The sequence below is a fragment of the Capricornis sumatraensis genome, chromosome 23, assembly GCF_032405125.1.
Source record: "Capricornis sumatraensis isolate serow.1 chromosome 23, serow.2, whole genome shotgun sequence".
Lineage (NCBI taxonomy): Eukaryota > Metazoa > Chordata > Mammalia > Artiodactyla > Bovidae > Capricornis > Capricornis sumatraensis.
This window is the reverse complement of record NC_091091.1, coordinates 23,256,769-23,280,431: the sequence shown is the minus strand read 5'-3', so window position 1 is coordinate 23,280,431 and position 23,663 is coordinate 23,256,769. Positions and strand designations below refer to the sequence as shown.

At 40.2% G+C, this 23,663-nt stretch overlaps 2 pseudogenes; both read left to right on the top strand.

Annotated features, from left to right (window-relative positions):
• Positions 1-425: 425 nt before the first annotated feature.
• On the top strand, positions 426-1,459 carry LOC138070211 (formylglycine-generating enzyme pseudogene; annotated as a pseudogene).
• A 6,702-nt stretch (positions 1,460-8,161) lies between these two features.
• Positions 8,162-22,472, top strand: LOC138070210 (vacuolar-sorting protein SNF8 pseudogene; annotated as a pseudogene).
• Positions 22,473-23,663: the final 1,191 nt, after the last annotated feature.

Here is a 23,663-nt window from a genome sequence, read left to right as displayed (position 1 = left end):
AGCTGGATGACAACGTGATATTTGTAAACGTGTGTGAAATTTACAAAAAGTGATTTTGAGTTGTGACTTTTTAAATCCATTTCTATACGGTTAGTTATTTTGACAATGTGGTCCTTCTCCTAGTCCCTGCAACTTATTTCGTAAAGTACAATGGGGAAAGCAGTTATTGAACTCTCTTGATGTTGCAAGATGAAGTTCAAGGTTTCTAAAATGTTGCCACATATTGAGCAGAGCTAATGCAATTACATTATTAGTTTTCACATTTCTTAAGCAGTTTAGAGTACAGGGTAATCTTCTCATGATGTGCTGTGGAAGTACTGTGTGTGAATAGCAGTAGTAGGGCAGAAAGAATCTTCTCATTTGGAAATGTTGTAAATAATTTTATTATGTAGTGTTTTGGATGTATTTGTTGTAGAAATGGACCAATGAATAAAGGAAATCTAAGGTTTTTTAAAAACAAAACAAAAAACCAAAAACTGTATCTAGCTCATCCTCTTGTTGCCTCTGCTTTTGATGAGGGGCCCAGGTTGGCTGGTGGGAGGCCAAGAGGCCTGGGTGTGGTGTTCCTCACAGGCTCGGGCAGTTTGGGCATTCCCCAGTGCCCCAGGGTCTGTAGCAGATGGGGGTTGCATACCTATACTCACAAGAAACCTGGAGAGCAGCTGTTTCTACCCACCAAAATGACCCCATCCCTGCAAGAATATTTACAATGGGCACCGATGATCCTCAGATAAAGTAGGATGGAGAAGCATCTGTGAAGAGAGTTGCTACTGATGCTTTTTACAAGGATGCCTATGAAGTCAGTAAGGCTAAATTTGAGAAGCTATAAACTCAACCAGCTGTTTGACAAAACATGACATGTTTGCTGACTCCTTTGGCTTTGAAGAGATGTTGAGTGAGCACAGGAGGTCTGATAGCCAACAGGCAGTTACAGATGCTCCCTGGTGGTTACCTGTTAAAGGCACTACCTGGAGACACCCAGAAGGGCCCGACTCTACTGTTTGACCCAGGCCAGATCACCCGGGCTCCTGAAACCACACCGGGCACTGCACCTGGGCAGGGAAGTGGTTACCCATGAAAGTTGAGTGGGAATACTGCTCATGAGGAGGTCTGCAAACTAGACATTTCCCCTGGGGCAAGAAACTGTAGCCAAAAGGCCAACATTGTACCAACTTTTGACAGGGCGAGTTTCCCATGACCAACACCACAGACCACGGAGACTGTGTCTGCTAACGCCTTTCCTCATAATGGTTATGGTTTATATCAATATAGTAGGGACGCCTAGGAGTGGACTTCAGACTGGTGCGGACTGTTCACCATTTTGTTGAAGGAATGATTAATCCAAAAGGCTCTCCTTTGGGGAAAGACCAGATGAAGAAAGGTTATCCTGCATGCACCATACAGATATCGCTATGCTGCTCAAAGCCAGGACACACCTGGAATTCTGCTGTGTAGCTGACCGCCTGCCCGCCACAGGCTGAGCCATGAAGAGTCTTCCTGAGTCTACCAAGAAGCAGTGTTTAACCTGTATGAGTCTTCCCTCAGAGTGCTGAACAATCTCGTATGAAAATTCCCACTCCAAGGTGGGTTACATAGCTGACTGATGGCTAAAGTAATCACACTGCAGACCAAATTGCTAATCTGCACCACCTTGTGTGGGGTTTCTCAGGTGGCAGTTAATGGGAAAGAACCCACCTGCCAATGCAGGAGATGCAAGAGATGCAGGTTCAACCCCTGGGTGGGGAAGATCCCCTGGAGGAGGGCATGGCAACCCACTGGAGTATCCCTGCCTGGAAAATCCCATGGATAGAGGAGTCTGACAGGTTACAGTCCGTGGGGTCACAAAGAGTTGGATACGACTGAAGCCCTTAACTTGCCCACATTAGCATGTGCACTTTATCATTTGGTGAATTTTATGTTTACTTTCGGAGAAGGCAATGGCAACCCACTCCAGTATTCTTGCCTGGCAAATCCCATGGATGGAGGAGCCTGGTAGGCTGCAGTCCAGGGGGTCGCTAGGAGTCAGACACGACTGAGCGACTTCACTTTCACTTTTCACTTTCATGCGTTGGAAAAGGAAATGGCAACCCACTCCAGTGTTCTTGCCTGGAGAATCTCAGGGACGGTGGGCTGCTGTCTCTGGGGTCACACAGAGTTGGACACGACTGAAGCGACTTAGCAGCAGCAGCAGCATGTTTACTTTTGATAAAGAGGAAGGAGTAGAGGGAACCCTGAGTTTCAGGAGGCCTGCATTCTACCCAGGCTCTGCCCCTGGGGTTAGACCCCAAGGTCCCACACTAGACCTTCTTGGGCCTCAGTGACCTACTTCATCTCTACAGTGAGGGGATGAGTAATATAATCTCTGAGGCTCTCTCCCAACTTGCAAATACTCAGAATATATCAGATTCTATTGTGATTTCACAGTGAGAATTTATGATGTTATGTCTTAGCTATTTCTTCCATGTGTGAACCCTGGGTGAAACTAATTTTGTAAAATATTAATCATTTTTTCTAATGAATTATTTTTAGAAAAGGGTGGGGGTGGCAGTGATGAGTCTTTCTATTCACACTGTATTTTGTTTTTTCAAGGATGGTGCACTCAAATTCAGCAACCTGAACACATAGGAACATCACTGGGGTGACTCTATTGTGCTTTATCTCTTTAAAAAATATTTATTTATTTATTTGGCTGCACTGGGTCTTAGTTGTGGCATACAGGTTCTTTAGCTGTGGCATGTGGGATCTAGTTCCCCAACCAGGGATTGAACACCAGCTCCTGCATTGGAAACTCAGAGTCTTAACCACTGCACCACCAGGGAAGTTCCTGCTGCTGCCTTATTTTGTGTTTAATTTTTTTCTAGTGCACTGTTTTGATTCTCTTCTCATTTCTTTTTCTGATTTTGTTTTTAGTTATTTTCTTAGTGGCCGCGTGTTAGAGGTAACAGCTCCGGTTAATAATAATCTAGTTTGAATTAAACCAACTTAGCCTCAAGAGTATACAAAACTCTGCTCTTACACAGCTTCATCCTCCCTTCCTTATGTTGTTATTGTCACAAATTACATATGTAAGCATTGTGTGCCCATTAACATAGATAATTGTTATTTTTGCATTTGTCTCTTAATCATATAGGGAAAAAAGAGAAACAAACCAAAAATACAACAGTACTGGATTTTACACCTAACTATGTAGGTACAGTTACTGGTGTTCTTTATTTCTTTGTACAGTTTTTAGTTACTCTCCTTTCGTTTCAGTTGGAACAACTGTTTAGCATTTCCTGTAGGGCGTGTCTGCTATTATAGCAATAAGTTCTTTAGGCTCGTTTAAAATCTGGGAAAACCTTAACTTATCCTTCACTGTCATTAATAGTTCTTTTTCTGTTATTATAAAGTTCTATATATTTGTACTTTAAAATGTTAATAACTGTCTTGTGGGTTTTTTTCCAATTTTTTAAATTGTGGTAAAATACACATAAAATTTACCAGCTCAACTATTTTTAAGTGCACAGTTCAATGGTATGAACTTCATTTATATTGTTGCACAGCCATCAACATCATCCATCTTCAGAATTCATTTCACAAAACTGAAACTCAGTACGCATTAAGCGATAACTCGTCATTCCCTCCTGCATCTCCAGACTCTAATAAACACCATTTTACTTTCTGTCTCTATAATTTTGACTACTGTCAAATCATGCCAGGAACATGGGCCACTATTCCCACAGCTGACACCAAGTTTTACCATTCTTCTTTCCATGTCCAGAAAGTGTTCTGAAATCAATCAGAATAGAGGACACAATGGCATTTTTTCCCATTACAAATATACACACACACGAAGTTAAAGTAAGTTGTAAAAAAGTGAAAAGGAATAAAAAGTAAACTGACAAAATCAACTCTCTCTCTCCCATTTCTATCCTTAGTTCTTTTTCCCAGTGCATTCTCAGTCACTCAGTTGAATCTCCTGCTGCTGCTGCTAAGTCGCTTCAGTCGTGTCCGACTCTGTGCAACCCCATAGACAGCAGCCCACCAGGCTCCCCCGTCCCTGGGATTCTCCAGGCAAGAACACTGGAATGGGTTGCCATTTCCTTCTCCAATGCATGAAAGTGAAAAGTGAAAGTGAATTCGCTCAGTTGTGTCCGACTCTTAGCGACCCCGTGGACTGCAGCCCACCAGGCTCCTCCATCCATGGGATTTTCCAGGCAAGAGGACTGGAGTGGGGTGCCATTGCCTTCTCCCAGTTGTATCTGAGGCAACCACAATTACTAGTTTCTTGTGGATCCTTTCATATATCATCTATGTATAAAAATGTATGTTTGTGTAAATGAAAGTGGCGTTCAGCTGCTTACTGTTCAAAGGCCAGTGAAGAGGCAAGACTAGTGGAAAGGAAAATTTGCTTTATTTCGGATGCCAGCTATGGAGGGGGGCGGGTAGGGAGGGAGTAGACTTCTATCCCAAGGCCAACTCCTACCCCACTGACATCAGAGGGCAAGGGAGGGGACTATGTGCAAAAATAGCAGTCGGCTCTGACAGTCATCTTAAAATTGGCCATGCAGTGGTCTGATCAGCATCACCTTAATTGTTTTAAGTAAAGTTAATCTTCAGTTCTAGGCTTCCCAGGTGGCTCAGCGGTAAAGGATCTGCCTGCAGTACAGTAAGCCTAGGTTCTATCCCTGGGTTGGGAAAATCCCCTAGAGTAGGAAATGGCAACCCACTCCAGTATTCTTGCCTGGAGAATCCCATGGACAGAGGAGCCTGGTGGGCTGCCATCTATGGGGTCGCACAGAGTCAGACACGACTGAAGCAACTTAGCAGCAGCAGCAGCAGCAGAGGGCCTAATTATAAGAGGCCCACAAACTTTCATAAATTTTTCTTTCAGAATCTCTACCAGGTTCTTTTATTATTATTGTTGTTGTTGCTTATTTTTATTTTATTTACTTGTGGCTGTGCTGGGTCTTCATTGCTGCAAAATTATGTTTAAAAGTGAACAAAAAATAAAAGAATGTTCCAGACAAAAACCAAGGGAATGTGTTGCCAGTGGACCTGTCTTGCAAGAAACATTAAAAGATATTCTTTAGAGAGAAGTAAAATGGTATAGGTCAGAAACTTGCATCTATATAACAAAAAAAAGAGCATTAGAAAAGGAACAAGTGAATATAAAATCTTTCATTTTATTGATCTAATATACAACTATTCAAAAATAGCAACAGGACTTCACTAATGGTACAGTGGTAAGAATCTGCCTTCCAATATAGGAAGACAAGTTCAATCCCTGGTTCGGGAAGATTCCACGTGCCGCAGAGCAACTAAACCCATGCACCACAACTATTGAGCCGGTGCTCTGGAGTCCACGAGCTGCAACTACGGAAGCCCATGCACCTAAAGCCTGTGCTCCATGTCAAGAGAAACCATCACAACAAGATGCCCACGCACCACGAGGAAAAGTAGCCCCTCCTTGAGGCAGCTAGAGAAAGCCTGTAAACAGCAACGAAGACCCAGCGCAATCAAAAATAAATAAATCAACAATAAAAATAGCAACAATGTGTTGGGAGATTACAGCTTATAGATAACTGAAATGAATGACAACATTATAAGGGACAGGAAGGAGGGATTTATAATTCTTTTATAAGATACCTGCACTATTCATGAACTGGTATAGTGTATTTGGAATTAGACTTAGATTAGTTGTAAATGCATATTTTAAACTTTAGGGAAATCACTAAAGCTTTTTTAAAGTATAATTAACATGCTAAGAGAGGAGAGAAAATGAAATCATATAAAATGCTGGATTAAAACTAGAGAAGAGAAAAACTAGAGAAGAAAAAAGGAGAATATTCAAATAAAGAAACAAAGAATTGCAAAGAATAGAAAATAGTCACAAATATGGTAGATATTAATCCAACTTTATCAAAAAACATTTAAAATGTGAGTAGTCTAAATATACCAATTAAAAGACAGACTGGATAAAACAGACAAGACCCAATTGTTGCCTATAAGAAACCTGCTTTAAATATATAATGAGGGATAAAAAGATGGACAAACAATCCAGTTTTAAATGAATAAATGACCTGAATAGACATTTCTCCAAAGAAAATATACAAATGGCCAATAAGCTTATGAAAAGATGCTCAACATCATTAGTCATTGTGTGCTAAGTTGCTTCAGTCCTGTCCAACTCTTTGCAACTCTATGGACTGTAGCCTGCCAGGCTCCTCTGTTCGTGGGATTCTCCAGGCAAGAATACTGGAGTGGGTCGTCATGCCCTCCTCCAGGGGATCTTTCTGACCCAGGGATAGAAATCACAGTCCCTTAAGTCTCCTGCATTCGCAGGCAGGTTCTTCACTGCTACAGCCACCTGGGAAACCCATATCAGTCATTAAGTGAAGTTGTTCGGTCTTGTCTGACTCTTTGCGACCCCATGGACTGCAACCTACCAGGCTCCTCCGTCCATGGGATTTTCCAGGCAAGAGTTCTGGAGTGGGTTGCCATTTCCTTCTCCAGGGGATCTTCCCAACCCAGGGATCAAACCTGGGTCTCCTGCATTGCAGGCAGACACTTTACTGTCTGAGCCACCAGAGAAGCCCAAGGGAAATGCAAATCAAAACCTCAGTGAGATGCCATTTCACATCTACGTGAGATGGCATCTCACTGAGGTTTTGATTTGCATTTCCCTTGGGATTTTACACCTACTAGGTATTGTTGCAGAGAAGGCAATGGCAACCCACTCCAATACTCTTGCCTGGAGAATCCCAGGGACAGGGGAGCCTGGTGGGCTGCTGTCTATGGGTCGCACAGAGTTGGACATGACAAGTGACTTAGCAGCAGCAGGTATTGTTGAGAATACCTGGAATACCAGGTGGAAAAATTGACACATACATTGCTGTTAGGAAAATAAATGGTACAATCACTACAGAAAACAATTTGGGAGTTCCTCAAAGACCTGAACATTTAATTACCTTATGACCCAGCAATTCTACTCCTAAGTACATGCCCAAAAGAGTTGAAGGCAGAGGCTCAAGAGATATTTGGACATGCATTTTTCATAGCAGTTTTGTTCACAATAGTCAAAAGATGGAAACAAGTTTCCATCAAGAGATAAATGGATAAGCAAAATGTGACATATATGGAGATTCCTATAAAAACTAGGAATAAAACTACCACATAACTCAGCAATCCCACTACTAGGCATATGCTCTGAGAAAACCATAATCCTAAAAGGCACATGTACCCCAATGTTCATCACAGCACTATTTACAATAATTAGGACGTGGAAGCAACCTAGATGTCCATCGACAGATGAATGGATAAAGAAGTTGTTGTACATACACACGATCAAATATTACTCAGCCATTAAAAGGAATGCATTTGACTCAGTTCTAAAGAGATGGATGAACCTAGAGCCTATTATACAAAGTGAAGTAAGTCAGAATATGTGTGTTAGTCACTCAGTTGTGTGCGACTCTTTGTGATCCCATGGACTGTAGCCCACCAGGCTCCTCTGTCCATGGAATTCTCCAGGCAAGAATACTGGAGTGGGTAGCCATTCCCTTCTCCAGGGGATCTTCCCGATCCAGGGATTAAAGCCAGGTCTCCTGCATTGCAGGCAGATTCTTTACAGTCTGAGTGACCAGGGAAGCCCGAAGCAAGTCAGAAAGGGAAAGGCAAATATCACATACTAATACATATATACAGAATCTAGAAAGATGGTACTGATGAATCCATCTGCAGGGCACAATGGAGACGAAGACATAGAGAACAAACTTGTGTACACAGCAGGATAAAGAGAGGGTGGAATGAATTGAGAGAGTAGCATTGAAACATATACATGACCATATGTAAAATTAGATAACCAGTGGAAATTTGTTGTGTGATTCAGGGAGCTCAAATCTGGTGTTCTTTGACAACCTAGAGGGGCAGGATGGGGTGGGAGGTGGGAGGAAGATTCAAGAGTGAGGGGACTACCTGGTTGATCCTGCCAGTAGCCTATGCTTGTCTCAAAGATTAAGCCATGCATGTCTAAGTACACACGGCCGGTACAGTGAAACTGCGAATGGCTCATTAAATCAGTTATGGTTCCTTTGGTCGCTCGCTCCTCTCCTACTTGGATAACTGTGGTAATTCTAGAGCTAATACATGCCGACGGGCACTGGCCCCCTTCGCGGGGAGGATGCATGCATTTATCAGATCAAAACCAACCCGGTCAGCCTCCTCCCGGCCCCCGGCCGGGGGGCAGGCGCCGGCGGCTTTGGTGACTCTAGATAACCTTGGGCAGATCGCACGCCCCCCGTGGCGGCGACAACCCATTCGAACGTCTGCCCTATCAACTTTCGATGGTAGTCGCTGTGCCTACCATGGTGACCAGGGGTGACGGGGAATCAGGGTTCGATTCCGGAGAGGGAGCCTGAAAAACGGCTACCACATCCAAGGAAGGCAGCAGGCACGCAAATTACCCACTCCCGACCCGGGGAGGTAGTGACGAAAAATAACAATACAGGACTCTTTTGAGGCCCTGTAATTGGAATGAGTCCACTTTAAATCCTTCCACGAGGATCCATTGGAGGGCAAGTCTGGTGCCAGCAGCCGCGGTAATTCCAGCTCCAATAGCGTATATTAAAGTTGCTGCAGTTAAAAAGCTCATAGTTGGATGTTGAGACTCAAAATGGATTAAAGATCTAAATGTAAGACCAGAAACTATAAAACTCCTAGAGGAGAACGTAGGCAAAACACTCTCCGACATAAATCACAGCAGGATCCTCTATGATCCACCTCCCAGAATTCTGGAAATAAAAGCAAAAATAAACAAATGGGATCTAATTAAAATTAAAAGCTTCTGCACAACAAAGGAAAATATAAGCAAGGTGAAAAGACAGCCTTCTGAATGGGAGAAAATAATAGCAAATGAAGCAACTGACAAACAACTAATCTCAAAAATATACAAGCAACTTATGCAGCTCAATTCCAGAAAAATAAATGACCCAATCAAAAAATGGGCCAAAGAACTAAATAGACATTTCTCCAAAGAAGACATATGGATGGCTAACAAACACATGAAAAGATGCTCAACATCACTCATTATTAGAGAAATGCAAATCAAAACCACAATGAGGTACCACTTCACACCAGTCAGAATGGCTGCGATCCAAAAATCTGCAAGCAATAAATGCTGGAGAGGGTGTGGAGAAAAGGGAACCCTCCTACACTGTTGGTGGGAATGCAAACTAGTACAGCCACTATGGAGAACAGTGTGGAGATTCCTTAAAAAATTGCAAATAGAACTACCTTATGACCCAGCAATCCCACTGCTGGGCATACACACCGAGGAAACCAGAATTGAAAGAGACACATGTACCCCAATGTTCATCGCAGCACTGTTTATAATAACCAGGACATGGAAACAACCTAGATGTCCATCAGCAGATGAATGGATAAGAAAGCTGTGGTACATATACACAATGGAGTATGACTCAGCCGTTAAAAAGAATTCATTTGAATCAGTTCTGATGAGATGGATGAAACTGGAGCCGATTATACAGAGTGAAGTAAGCCAGAAAGAAAAACACCAATACAGTATACTAACATATATATATGGAATTTAGAAAGATGGCAACGACGACCCTGTATGCAAGACAGCAAAAAAGACACAGATGGGTATAACGGACTTTCGGACTCAGAGGGAGAGGGAGAGGGTGGGATGATTTGGTAGAATGGCATTGTAACAGGTATACTATCATGTAAGAATCGAATCGCCAGTCTATGTCCGATGCAGGATACAGCATGCTTGGGGCTGGTGCACGGTGATGACCCAGAGAGATGTTATGGGGAGGGAGGTGGGAGGGGGGTTCATGTTTGGGAACACATGTACACCCATGGTGGATTCATGTCAATGTATGGCAAAACCAATACAGTATTGTAAAGTAAAATAAAGTAAAAATTAAAAATTAAAAAAAAAAAAGTGAGAGGACATACAAATAACTATGACTGATTCATGTTGATATAGGGCAGAAACTAACACAATATTGTAAAGCATTTATCCTCCAATTAAAAATAAATAAAAATTTTACAAAGTGACATGTTCATACAATGGAACATTATTCAACTATGAAAAGGAGTGAAATTCTGACACATGCTATAACATGGATGAATCTTGAAAACATGCTTAGCAAAAGAAGTTAGACACAAAGGACAATGTTGTATGAGTCCACTTACATGAAATATCCAGGCTGGGCAAATTCAAGGAAACAGAAAGTAGAGTAGAGGTCACAAGGGGCTGGGGAGGGTTCTAGGTACTTTCATTGCAAGCATCTTTGCTATAGACATCTTAAGTTGCAAGCATATTTGCTACATAGCTAATTGTCTATAACGCAATTTTGCCATCAATTCGTTTCTTGACAGTCTGGTTTTATTTCCCCTTGATGCAGAACTCCCATTTTTATAATACATAAATCTTGGATCTCATTATGGTCTACACAGTGAAGAGTCTTAAAATAGTGGATGATAACAACAATGTATGTCAACTTAATACAAAATAGGTTGATAAAACTTATAAGAAGTGTGTAAATCACACTGCACACTGTACTGGAAAATGGTTACATGTCAGTTTCCAAATCCTTCAGTGATTTGAAAGCACAGGACCCATAGAACTTTGGAGCATCTATTGATGGACAAGATGCCAAGAACAACAGTGGAAAGGTTTTCACAACACAATACAAAGCTTGGTTACAAAATATACATCTTAGTATTTGGAAACTTATAATTCTCTTCACAAAGGAAATTTTAACATAAAAGAAAAAGTACAATGCTGAACAAGGAGATGAATCATCACTGACAACAAAAATATATGTAATATATATTTATAATATGTATTATATTACAAAAATATAAGACAAAAATATGTATTATATTATATATATTATATAACTGTGAATGAAAGACTTGGGAAATAAGTGCTTACATGTAGCCCACAAAGTAAAATCAGTTATTTGCACAGTATTGCAGTGAACCCACACACATTTTAGTTTATTTAAGGATTTTGTAATTTGCAATAAAGTCTTTCTAGTTTTGTTGTTCATATGTTTCATTAGGTCCTTTTAATGTCCCTCTTTGGTTTTTTGTTATTTTATCTTTTACAGCAGAATGGTCTTATGGCCAATCAGTTATGAGCAAAAATATTTGCGCCATAAACGTCTGCAGCAGTGATGTCTATGGCAAAGATGCTTACAGTCATGGACATGTTGGGCAGAGTGGATAATGGAGAATTCCTAATTAATGGGTATAGAATTTCTGTTTGGTGTGATGAAAACATTTTTGAATTACTGATGACAGTTGCACAACATTGTGAATGTAGCTAATGCCACTGAATTGCACACTTAAAAAATTATTAAAATGGCAATTTTATGTAGTATATTTTGCCACAATTTTTAACAGTTCATAATGTATTATACCAAAGTCCATCAAATTGTACACAAGAGCCAAGAGATGTGGGGAGGGGACTTACTACAAAGAATCATGAGAGAAATTTGGGGGGTAATGAAAATATTCTATATAATGATTGTGGTGATGCTTGTACATCTCTGTATCTTTTTCAGACTCATTTCATAGTATACTTAAAACTGGTGAGCTTTATTATGTTTTAATATCTCATAAAGTCTGACAAAACATAAAAATGTAAAAAAAACCCTAAATAGAAAGTAAAATGGAATTAAATGTTCTCAATAAAACTGGGGAGAAAATAAATAAAATAAATACTCTATATGTATTGAGTTGGTAGTGTAAGTATACAAAGAACTATCTCAGATGACTGAGATACATTAATTTGACTGTACAGCCATAGTCAAAAGTACTCTAAGGACAAAAAGAATCTAAAAAAACCCTCAAATTGTTTTTGGTAATTATATTGGTGGTTATTGGCAACATTGTTTTTTGTTTGTTTTCATTTTTTTGTAATCGGAGGCTAATTACAATATTGTGGTGGTTTTTGCCATACATTCACATGAATCAGCCATGGGTGTTCATGTGTTCCCCATCCTGACCCTCCCTCCCACCTCCTTCCCCATCCCATCCCTCAGGTTCATTCCAGTGCACCAGCCCTGAGCACCCTGCCTCATGCATGAACCTGGACTGGCGATCTATTTCACACATGATAGTATACATGTTTCAATGCTATTCTCTCAAATCATCCCACCCTCGCCCTCTCCCACAGAGTCCAACAGTGTATTTTTTACATCTGTGTCTCTTTTGCTGTTTCACATATAGGGTCATCATTACCATCTTTCTAAATTCCACATATATGTGTTAATATACTATATTGGTGTTTTTCTTTCTGACTTACTTCACTCTGTATAATAGGCTCCAGTTTCATCCACCTCATTAGAACTGATTCAAATGCATTCTTTTTAATAGCTGAGTAATACTCCATTGTGAATATGTACCACAACTTTCTTATCCATTCATCTGCTGATGGGCATCTAGGTTGCTTCCATGTTCTGGCTATTGTAAACAGTGCTCTGATGAACATTGAGGGTACACGTGTCTCTTTCAATTTAGCATCATTGTTGCTCTGAAACTGTGTATTGTGGGAGAAATAGAATAAAAATAATAAAAAATAAAATAATGTTGCTGTTATTGACAACTGACATTTTTTATACTGTTAAGAAGAGATAATGAGGTAAGACTGATGATGTTAAGTAAAAACTCCATAGCTTATTTTGAATTGGAAGTGTCAACATAAACTCATGACATATTTAATGTTTTTTTTTAAATTGTATTTTCTAGCTCTGTTAACTGAAAAGATCTAGGGTCCATGACCAACCCAGTACCAATGGGCATTCCTGGCACTCAGTTTGTTGTTTTTAAATGTCATTTTGTTAAAGTAACCTGGATTCCTTAAGGTGGCTGATTTCAGGACTGGGACAGATCTGTATACAGAAGATGGGCCTAAAATAACCTGTCATTATCAGGAAGCAAATAAATTAATAAAGACAAATGATGTGTCAAAGGACTCTGGACATAACCTGAGTAAATTCACACCAGCCAAAACTACTATTTGAGCATCAGAAAGAGTTACAGCCTCAATGAATTATAGCTTCAAATAGGATTAAATCTATTTATTCATAATGATAGTACAAAAGCCCACTTTATCGGTCACTTTTGAAGGATGGTAGGGAATCAACTCATTATTTTAACAATTGGTAAAGAAAAAAGAATCAACATTTGTTATGGTTTTCCTATACAAGTTGAATATCTCAGGGTAACTGAATAGGTGATAAGGGGAAGTTTCTCCTTATAGAAGTATTCTAATAAACTCGGTAGAAAAGAGGATTAAAATATCACCAGTTGCCAAACCCTAATGAATGAATGGATCTAGGAAAAGACAATCAATAGCTGATAACATTGATAAAAAGAGGCAAGAAGAAAAAAATTTTTTTTTTTGGCCATGCCATGCTCATGCGCAATGTTGGTTCTCCAACCCAAGGCCCCTGCAATGGAAGCACAGATTCTTAACCACTGGACCACCAAGGAAGTCCTGAAATTAGTCTTACTTTGAAAAAGAAATCTAATCTGATCAAGTCTTTACATTTAACTATCAATCTAAACCAAATTCAAGAGGGAAAGAAACATGATACTATGGGGATGCAATCAGCAAACTATACAGTGAGGGGCACCTGCCAATGCAGGAGACACAGACTGATGGGAGATCCCACATGCCACAGACCAACTAAGCCCGTGGGCCACAGCTCCTGAGCCCGTGCTCTCGAGCCGGGGAGCCACAACTACTGAGCCCACGTGCAATAATCCTCAGGCCAGGCGCCCTAGAGCCTGTGCTCTGCAAGAGAAGCCACCACAATGAGAAGCCCTCACACTGCAACTAGAGAGTAGCCCCTGCTTGCTGCCACTAGAGAAAAGGCCATGCAGCAATGAAGCACATCCAAAAACAAATAAAATACAAAATTTATACTGCGAGAAACCTGACAAATGACTGAGCACACACAAACAAAAACATGCACGGATATACTCTTTACGTTGTTTTTAATCCAACAGAATTTTTAAATGTCTATGTAGCAAAATATATCAGCACTTTTCTTGACTGCTTTTGGATTTCACTTCTTGCTTAAGAATGTCATGGCTATTTCAAATTTATAAAAATCATGTATAGTTCTTCTAATATACTTCTATTATTTCCTGAATTCATATTTAAGGAATTTACATATAAGGTGTATGTAAAGGGAATGGAATAGAGATCTAACATTTTTATAAATTAGTAGTTAAGTCCCATAATCATATATTAACCCATTCTGATTTTAAAATGCCATCTTCATTGTATATTAAAAATCCATAGCCACATGAGCTTTTTTCTAGACTCTCTGTATGACTATCCAGGAGGTTTTTGTATGTGACAATAAAAATGTTTAAATTATCATAGCTTTAGAGTTTGTTTAGATATCTAGTTGGAACCATTCCCCTTCATTGTTCTTTTTGAAAATTTACTCTCTCCTTACAAATACCCTGCCAGATAAACTTCAGAATTAGTCCAATACCATATAACATGCAGTCTAGTACCCCCTTCACTTTTTTATTTTGAAAAAACTTTAAAGAAAAAAGGAAAGAATAGTAAAATGAACACCTGTGTACTCTTATATCCAGATTCACCAATTTAACATTTGCTCTATTGCTGTTTTTGACCAGCAGCTGCATGCCAGCTGTTAAAAAGAATTAAGGCAAATTATATCAGAGATGATATTACAAAATGGTAGATACACTTGGGAAACAGCTTGATAGTGTCTTATAAAGTTAAACATACCTTATGACCTAGAAATTCCACTCTTAGGGATTTACCTAAGAGCAAATGTGAACATATTTCCACACAAAAGTATTATGCAAATCTTCATAGCAGCATTATTCATATGAAGCCCAAACTGGAACAAACCAAATATCTATCAACTGATAATTGAGTAAATAACTCCTTTATTATGTAATACTATGTGCTAAAAAGAAATGAGATGGTGATGTATACAACAAGGCCATGGAATCGCAAAGAAATATTGAAGTGTACAAAGTCAAACAAAAAACACTGTATATTGTACAATGCCATATAAATGAAACTCTAGAAATGAAAACTATTTTGTAGTGAAAAGCAGGTCAGTGGTTTCACAGAGTTAGATTTTAGGTGAGGGGATTGATTACAATGGAGAATAAGGGGACATTTTAGAATGATGGAAACATTTCGTGTCTTAATTGTTGAGATGGTACATGACAGTATACAATTGCCAAGACTTATTAACTGTACAGTTAAAATGGATGAATCTTATTTTATGAAAATTATACCATATTTCTAAATTGGGTAGAATCTAATGCCTAAATTCCCTAATCTAAAAACTGGAGGAAAATCTTTCAAAGGAAAAAAATGGGATAATTAGGCAATTCAGTAAGAACTGATTTGAAATGTTCTCCGAGATACATTATTATGGCTAATATTAATATTTATATAAGAGATATATAAGAGAAAAATGGTCAAGTTTGTGAATATAATTGCATAGAATATCCTTGAAGTTGTTTAAGGAAGGAATTGATAAGAGGGCAGTTGGTGGGGAGGTGAAGTGGGTGGTTGGGAGAAGTGGTGGGCCTTTTTACTGTTTTGGAATTTTTCTCTGAGTGCACATAATATCTAGGTAAGAAACAAATAGGGCTTCCCTGGTGGCTCAGATGGGAAAGAATCCGCCTCAGTGTGGAGACCTGGGTTTGATCCCTGAGTTGGGAAGATCCCCTGGAGAAGGGCATGACAACCCACTCCAGCATTCTTGCCTGGAGAATCCCCATGGACAGAGGAGCCTGGCGGGCTACAGTCCATGGGGTCACAAAGAGTCGCACAGGACTGAGCAACTAAGCACAACAAGAAATAAACAATTAAAGTAAAATAAAACAGTTATAAAAATAAGCTGAATTTAGACTCAGATTTTTAAAAAGAGAGAAATGTGAACATTTTTAACAGTCAAATTTGGTAAGTGGGTTATACCAGCTGCAAGAACATATTGCTATATTAATAACAACAACTAACACTAATTGAGTGTTGTCACATACTACTATTTGGTTAAGAATTTTAAAACAGCTTAAGACATACAGAAGTTACATAATGTCTCTGAGTTCATACAGCTAGCTGCTGCTGCTGCTAAGTTGCTTCAGTCGTGTCCAACTCTGTGCGACCCCACAGACAGCAGCCCACCAGGCTCCCCTGTCCCTGGGATTCTCTAAGCAAGAACACTGGAGTGGGTTGCTAGCTAGAAGCTGTAAATATCTAAAGGTTCCTGGATCCTGACAGCATGGAAGGGAGTAAGATGGAGTAGTAGATAAGTGCTTCTTTGGGGAGTAAAGTAAATGTGACAAAAAAAGAAAGCTTATAGTACCAGCTACTCAAGAAGGCCTGGTTTGAAAGCAAGCCCCAGAGAACATGTCCAGGAGCCAAGACCTAAGGATCATATTATAGAAGTTACACCCCAATCAGAGCTCTCTTTATCAAACCAAAGGGAAATAAGCCAGGCACAAGTTTCCAGTCTGACTCAGAAGAACCCAAAGTGTGTGGATAGCACCTTGGTCTCAGATACTCTGCCATCTAGCAGTGATGTAGATTTGATGTGTGCCTTTCAGCAGCTGGAAGGGCCAGGATAGGAGACCAGGATTCAGGGAAAAGAGAGAAAGTAGGAGGGAAATTGGAGGGTATAAATGATGTAGGGTCTGTGAGGGAATAATCATCCCCCTTTTGCCCCGAGTATGGCTACAGGATGGAATAGGCACAGGAAGCCAACAATTGGGTGTAATGGGATTTTTTTCATTAACTCTGATATTTCCCTGAGTGTCTCCACAATCTGTTGTCCCTCTTTTATCTCCAGACCATTTGGTTGGGAACCTGAGCTATTGCAAGCTGGTGTCCGGATTTTGACCCAATTAACTAACACTTTTCTGAGATCATTTCTAAGAACCTTTATTTCTACTGCTTTCTTGGGAGAACCCCAGTTTTCTGATTCCTCTGTAGAAACCAACTAGTCCCCTCCAATTTCTCTCCTGCGTATCAGAGAACTTGGAGAAGAGTCAGTTTTGTCCCCAAGGCAAGGAGACAGATGGATTAGCACGTTGAGTAGTCGGTTTCAGCCACTTTGGAACTTGAGTCTATAGCTGGACTATGATTAATTAGTGTGAGTTTTTTTTTTTTTCCCCTACTCTAGTTCTGTGTCCTCTAATTTATGAGAACTTTTCTAAGAGCCAGGATCCATGTCTATCACACCACCCAACCTATCAAAACCACAAGGCTCTACTTCCAAGTATTAATATATCCATTGCTCTCTCTACTACACCCACTCTGATCAAGAAGTCAGGAAGCTGATGGCAACTCAAATTGCTAAAATTAACCTTTTTTTAAAGGTTAATCTGCTCAGACTTCCATGAACTCTTTATAGTAATCCCATTTCTTTTTCTTTCTTTCCCCCCCTTTTATTTCTTTTGGCCACATTGTGCAACTTGTGGGATCTTAGTTCCCTAACCAGGGAATCAAACCCAGGGCCCCTTGCAGTGGAAGCACCATGTCCTAACTACTGGACCACCAGGGAATTCTAAGAAAGTTTAATGAACGAACTATAAAGCAGAGACATTACTTTGTCCACAAAGGTCCATCTAGTCAAGGCTATGGTTTTTCCAGTGGTCATGTATGGATGTGAGAGTTGGACTATAAAGACAGCTGGGCACCAAAGATTCGATGCTTTTGAACTGTGGTGTTAGAGAAGACCCTTGAAAGTCTCTTGGACTGCAAGAAGATCCAACCAGTCCATCTTAAAGGAAATCAGTCCTGGGTGTTCATTGGAAGGACTGATGTTGAAGCTGAAAGTAGAATATTTTGGCCACCTGATACAAAGAGCTGAATCATTTGCAAAGACCCTGATGTTAGGAAAGATTGAAGGCAGGAGGAGAAGGGGAAGACAGAGGATGAGATGCTTAGATGGCATCACCAACTCAATGGACATGAGTTTGTGTAAACTCCGGGAATTGGTGATAGACAAGGAGGCCTGGCGTGCTGCGGTTCATGGGGTCACAAATAGTTGGACAATACTGAGTGAGTGAACTGATAACTAATATATTGGGAAATACAAGTGTACTAGGGGTGGCCACTATATCCCTAGTAGGAATGACAGAGGGGAGCCATTACTAGAATACAGAGAGAGCTTTGGGGAGAGGGCTGCCTGGTAGGAACTGATACCTTTCATCAGGGGATAGATGCCCACAGCATCCTGCAGGATGGTAGTCAGAAGAATACCCTTATCTCATTTTCCCCTCACCCTCTGATCTCTTCATCAGCCCTCCATGTTGGCAATGCTCCACACTGACCAAATTTAACCAGAAGTTAGAGGGTCTACCAGCTGGTTAACTGGTCACCACAGATCAGCTTCCTGGAGCACAGAACAGGGAAGAGAATGATCAGAGTGGCTCTGGAAAGAAAAGCAGATCATCTTTAACCTGGATTCCTGCTGTAATCTTAAACTTTAGTCTGATTTCTTCACAGCTGCCAAAGCCACCTTTAAAAAAAATTGTGATGAAATGTATATACATCACAAAATTTACCATTTCAGCCATTTTTTTTAAGTACACAATTCAGTGGCCTTAGTTACATTTACAATATTCTGCAACCATTACCACTATTTCTAAAACTTTTTCATAAACCTAAACAGAAACTTTGTATCCATTAAGCAAGAATTTTCTATTACTTGCACTTCAAGCTCCTGATAACCTGTAATCTACTTTCCAACTCAATGAATTTGCCTCCTGGGGTTATCCTCTAGTTTCAGTGCACAGGCTTGTCATTGTGGTGGCTTCTCTTGTTGTGGAGCACAGGTTCTAGGGCATGCAGACTTCAGCAGTTGTGGCTCCTGGGCTCTAGAGCACAGACTCAGGAGTTGTGGTGGACAGGCTTAGTTACTCAGTTGCATTTGGGATCTTCCAGGATCAGGAATCAACCTGTGTCTCCTGCACTGGCAGGTGGATTCTTTACCACTGAGCCACCAGGGAGGCCCCTAACATTATCTTTACAAGGTTCATCCATGTAGTAGCATGTATCAGAACTTCCTTCCTTTGTTTGGCTGATTAATATTTCATTGTATGCACATTTTGTTTGTCCATTCATCTGCTGACGCACACTTTGGTTGTTTCTACCTTTTGGCTATTGTGAATAACGCTGCAATGAACATCAACATACAAGTATATACAAAAACTCTTTCACCACTCAACAGTAAAAAGACAACAAAGTAAAAAATGTGCAAAGAATGTGAATAGACAGTTCTCCAAAGAAGGCATACAAGTAGCCAATAAGCATGTGAAGAGATGGTCAGCATAATTAGCCATCAGTTCAGTTCAGTTGCTCAGTTGGTTTCGACTCTTTGCGACGCCATGAATCGCAGCATGCCAGACCTCCCTGTCCATCACCAACTCCCAGAGCTCACCCAAACTCACGTCCATTGAGTTGGTGATGCCATCCAGCCATCTCATCCTCTGTTGTCCCCTTCTCCTCCTGCCCCCAATCCCTCCCTGCATCAGGGTCTTTTCCAATGAGTCAACTCTTCACATGAGGTGGCCAAAGTACTGGAGTTTCAGTCTCAGCATCAGTCCTTCCAATGCACACTCAGGACTGATCTCCTTTAGGATGGACTGGTTGGATCTCCTTGCAGTCCAAGAGACTCTCAAGAGTCTTCTCCAACACCACAGTTCAAAAGCATCAATTCTTCGGTGCTCAGCTTTCTTCACAGTCCAATTTTCACATCCATACATGACCACTGGAAAAACCATAGCCTTAACTAGATGGACCTCTGCTGGCAAAGTAATGTCTCTGCTTTTGAATATGCTATGTAGGTTGGTCATAACTTTCCTTCCAAGGAGTGAGCATCTTTTAATTTCATGGCTGCAATCACCATCTGTAGTGATTTTGGATTTAACTTAAAGTTATGTAATTGTTTCCTCTTCTATTAAATTATAAGTTCCTGGGACAGATCTTAAAAGTATTTCTCATTTTGTTGGGCTTCCGTTTATTGCACTTCACAGATCTTGTTTTCTACAGATTGAAGACTCATGAGAACTCTACATTTTCAGATGATGCTTAGCGTGTTTTTGTCAGGCGAGTGTATGCTCCTTGGTTCTGTCTCGTCACAACAAAGATTTGGAGTGATGGACATTAAAGCCTTTGGCGTGTCACAGCTCTCGGGTCTTGGACAGACCGTGTTATAGCTCTCAGGTCTCGAGCAGACAGTGTTATAGCTCTTAGACTAATCAGTGTTACAGTTCCGTGTTACAGCTCTATTTTATTTAGATAATAACAGGAAAATCCATCTTCAAGGTGTGACGGCATGTCAACCCAAAGATGCGAAGAGAAGAGCACCCCAGCGCTCAGGAGAGAGAGCCCCAGCCCTTTAGCTCCTCTTTTTATATGTTTTTCTCTCCCTGGGCCTGTCCTATGTAAACTGGGCCAGCCAGGAGTGTTGTTTGTTTTACCTGAGGTCCTCACTCCGGTCCTCGGACCTTCCTTTGTTCCATTTTCGTGGGCTTTTCTCTTCCTTATCTTTTATCCACCGCCATTCTGGACTCCTTTTCCCTATTCTAACTACCTAACATTTTAATTAACTCATTGGAAAAGACTCTGATGCTGGGAGGGATTGGGGGCAGGAGGAAAAGGGGACGACAGAGGATGAGATGGTTGGATGGCATCACCGACTTGATGGATGTGAGTTTGAGTGAACTCCGGGAGTTGGTGATGGACAGGGAGGCCTGGCGTGCTGCAATTCATGGGGTTGCAAAGAGTCCGACACGACTGAGCAATTGAACAGAACCGAACTAAACATTTTAATTAAGATACATTGTTGGGCTCCAAAATCATTGTGGATGGTGACTGCAGCCATGAAATTAAAAGATGTTTGCTTCTTGGAAGAATAGCTATGACAAACCCAGACAGAGTATTAAAAAGCAGAGACATCACTTTGCAGCCAAGGTCCGCTTTGCTGCAACTATTGAAGCCCTCACGTCCTAGAGCCTGCGCTCTGCAACAAGAGAACCCACTGCAGCGAGAAGCCTGCACACTGCAACTACAAAATAGTCCCTGCTCGCTGCAACTAGAGAAAGCTCATGCACAGCAATGAAGACCCAGTGCAGCCAAAATAAAAAAAATAAATAAAAATTTGAAAAATGGTTTAAGTATGGGGTAAATACAACTTTTATATGCACTGGAAAGCCAAAAATTCATGACTCACTTTATTGCAATATTTGCTTTATTGCAGTAATCTGGAACTGAGCTCACAATCTTTGAGGTACACCCTGTATAAAATTTTTTAATCCCTAATGATTAACAGATTAAAAACTAACATTGCCATTGTTACAATGTGTAAAAAGATTAAAAAGATAGGAGAGGCAGCAGCTGAATAGGCTGTGATCAAGGATTTTTCATGTAATCACACGTGCACATTTTGCAACTAATTTGTCTTGGCAGAGTCACAACAAACCTATATTATTCAAGCTAGACATCTGGACATAGGAGTCTTCTCATTACCTGATAGTGGGAGTAGAGATGTATATAATATTCCAGAAGACATTATAACAATACAGTGAGCAGCTACTTTTCCTACTATTGTAGAACCAGAATTCCAGAAATGGTTCACCAATATGTTTTACACCATGGTTTTCATATCTCCATTTCCAGGTAGGCTGGAAGAAAATGAATACACAGTTCTCCAAAGATGGCATACAAGTGGCCAATAAGCACATGAAGAGATGGTCAGTATCATTAGCCATCAGGGAAATACAAATCAAAACAGCACCACCTAAGTCACCAGTATGAGCCACATCATGTGGGAGGCAGCATTACTACCCCAAAGAAACTTCAAAACTAAACACCCAAAGGAGTCTCAAGTTCCAGATGCAGTTCCAGGACATGTGTGCCACCACTGGGATGGATCCCTTGATTTATAGAAAAGGATTTTGGTCTGAGATGCTGGGCATACAGATGATCAAAGTGTGCCTAGCCCTGAAGCACCAGAATGGAAGTTTGAGAACTTTGGAGGAACTGCGACATCAACAGGTTTTATAGGGAAGGGAAAAATTCAATCAGATGTCAGCCAAGACAACTTGATCAGGGTCATCAAGTAAATAAAGGCACATGGCATTGGCTTCAGCATTATCCCTGTGGGTGGCACTTACCATACTCACTCTGTTCCAGCTGAGCTCAGTATGAATTACAATGAGGTTCTAGAGCTGGCAGGAAAGAAAGGCTACAGAACCACCAGTGAGATAAAAGCCAGTCTTCTATGGGAGACAAGAGTGATTATTACAAGTGCTGGAACACATGCTGATGGAAGGGCTGGCCTGCCTAGACAGCCTCAACAGCAAACTACTGTCTTCCAGCTCTCTTCACTGACCTCCCCTCTCAGATTACAGCTCAGGAGGCCAGAGAATTCCTCTCCTGAATCTAGGAATGTGGAAGGGAGCACAGCAGGATGAAGGAAGGAGAGAGAGAGCAGCTATTGACTGGTGAATAAAACCTGAACCAGGAATTACATAACTGTCCAGTGGTTAGAACCCAATGCTTTCACTGATGAGGTCCAGGTTTTTCCCCTTGTCATCTGAAAACTAAGATCCCACAAGCCATATAGCACAAATGGGGCAAAAAAAAAAAAAAAAAATCTGACAATTTTGCTTAAAAAAAAAATAGAAAAAATAAATAAAACAGATCCAGAAATTTTAATGGTGATGGAACAAACAAGAACATAAAAGCTGCTACTATAAATATGCTTTATATCTTCAAAAACATAGAGGAAAACCTGACCAAGATAATTAGAGAAGTGGAAGATAAAGGAAAGATCCAAATGAAACCTCTAGATATGAAAAACATAGTATCTGAGATGGAAAATACACTGGATGGAATAAAAGCAGATGCTGAAGATTGGTGATTAGGAGAAACAGAAATAGAAACTAAGCAAGGTGAAGTACAGAGACTGAAAAAAATGAACAGAACACCATTTGTGTATGGAATGATATTAAGCAGACTGACATAATGTAATATCTCAAGAGGATCCCATAAAGAAAGAAGATGCATGAAAAGAGGCTTAGAAAGAAAATATTTAAAGACAAAATGGCCATACATTTTTCAAATTTGCTGAAAACTATAAAACTCATGGATCCAAGAAGCTTAATGAATCCCAAGCAGAATAAGCCTGGGGAAAACCACATCATATCATGTTACAATAAAATTTCTGAAACCACTGATAAAGAGAAAACATTAAAAGCAGCCAGAGAAAAAAGACATATTTCTTACAAAAGAATCAATATAATAACATAGAATTCTTATCAGAAATTATACAAACCAGATCTTACACAAAAATCCAAATGAATTTTTTGGCCAACCCAATATGTTTTACCCCAATAAGAAAATTAAAGGAAAAATAACAATTTTTTTAAGACAAAAAATGAGAAAATTCATCACCGGAATTTTGATGAATGACAAAATTACTGGTCTAAAAGAAATATGAAAGGAAGTTCTCCAAGCAAAATTGCTTTCACTGCTTCCAAATGATACCATGTGGAAATGTGGATCTACACAACATAATGAAAAGTGTCAGAAATAGTAAATATGAGTAAATGTAAAATACAGTTAATAT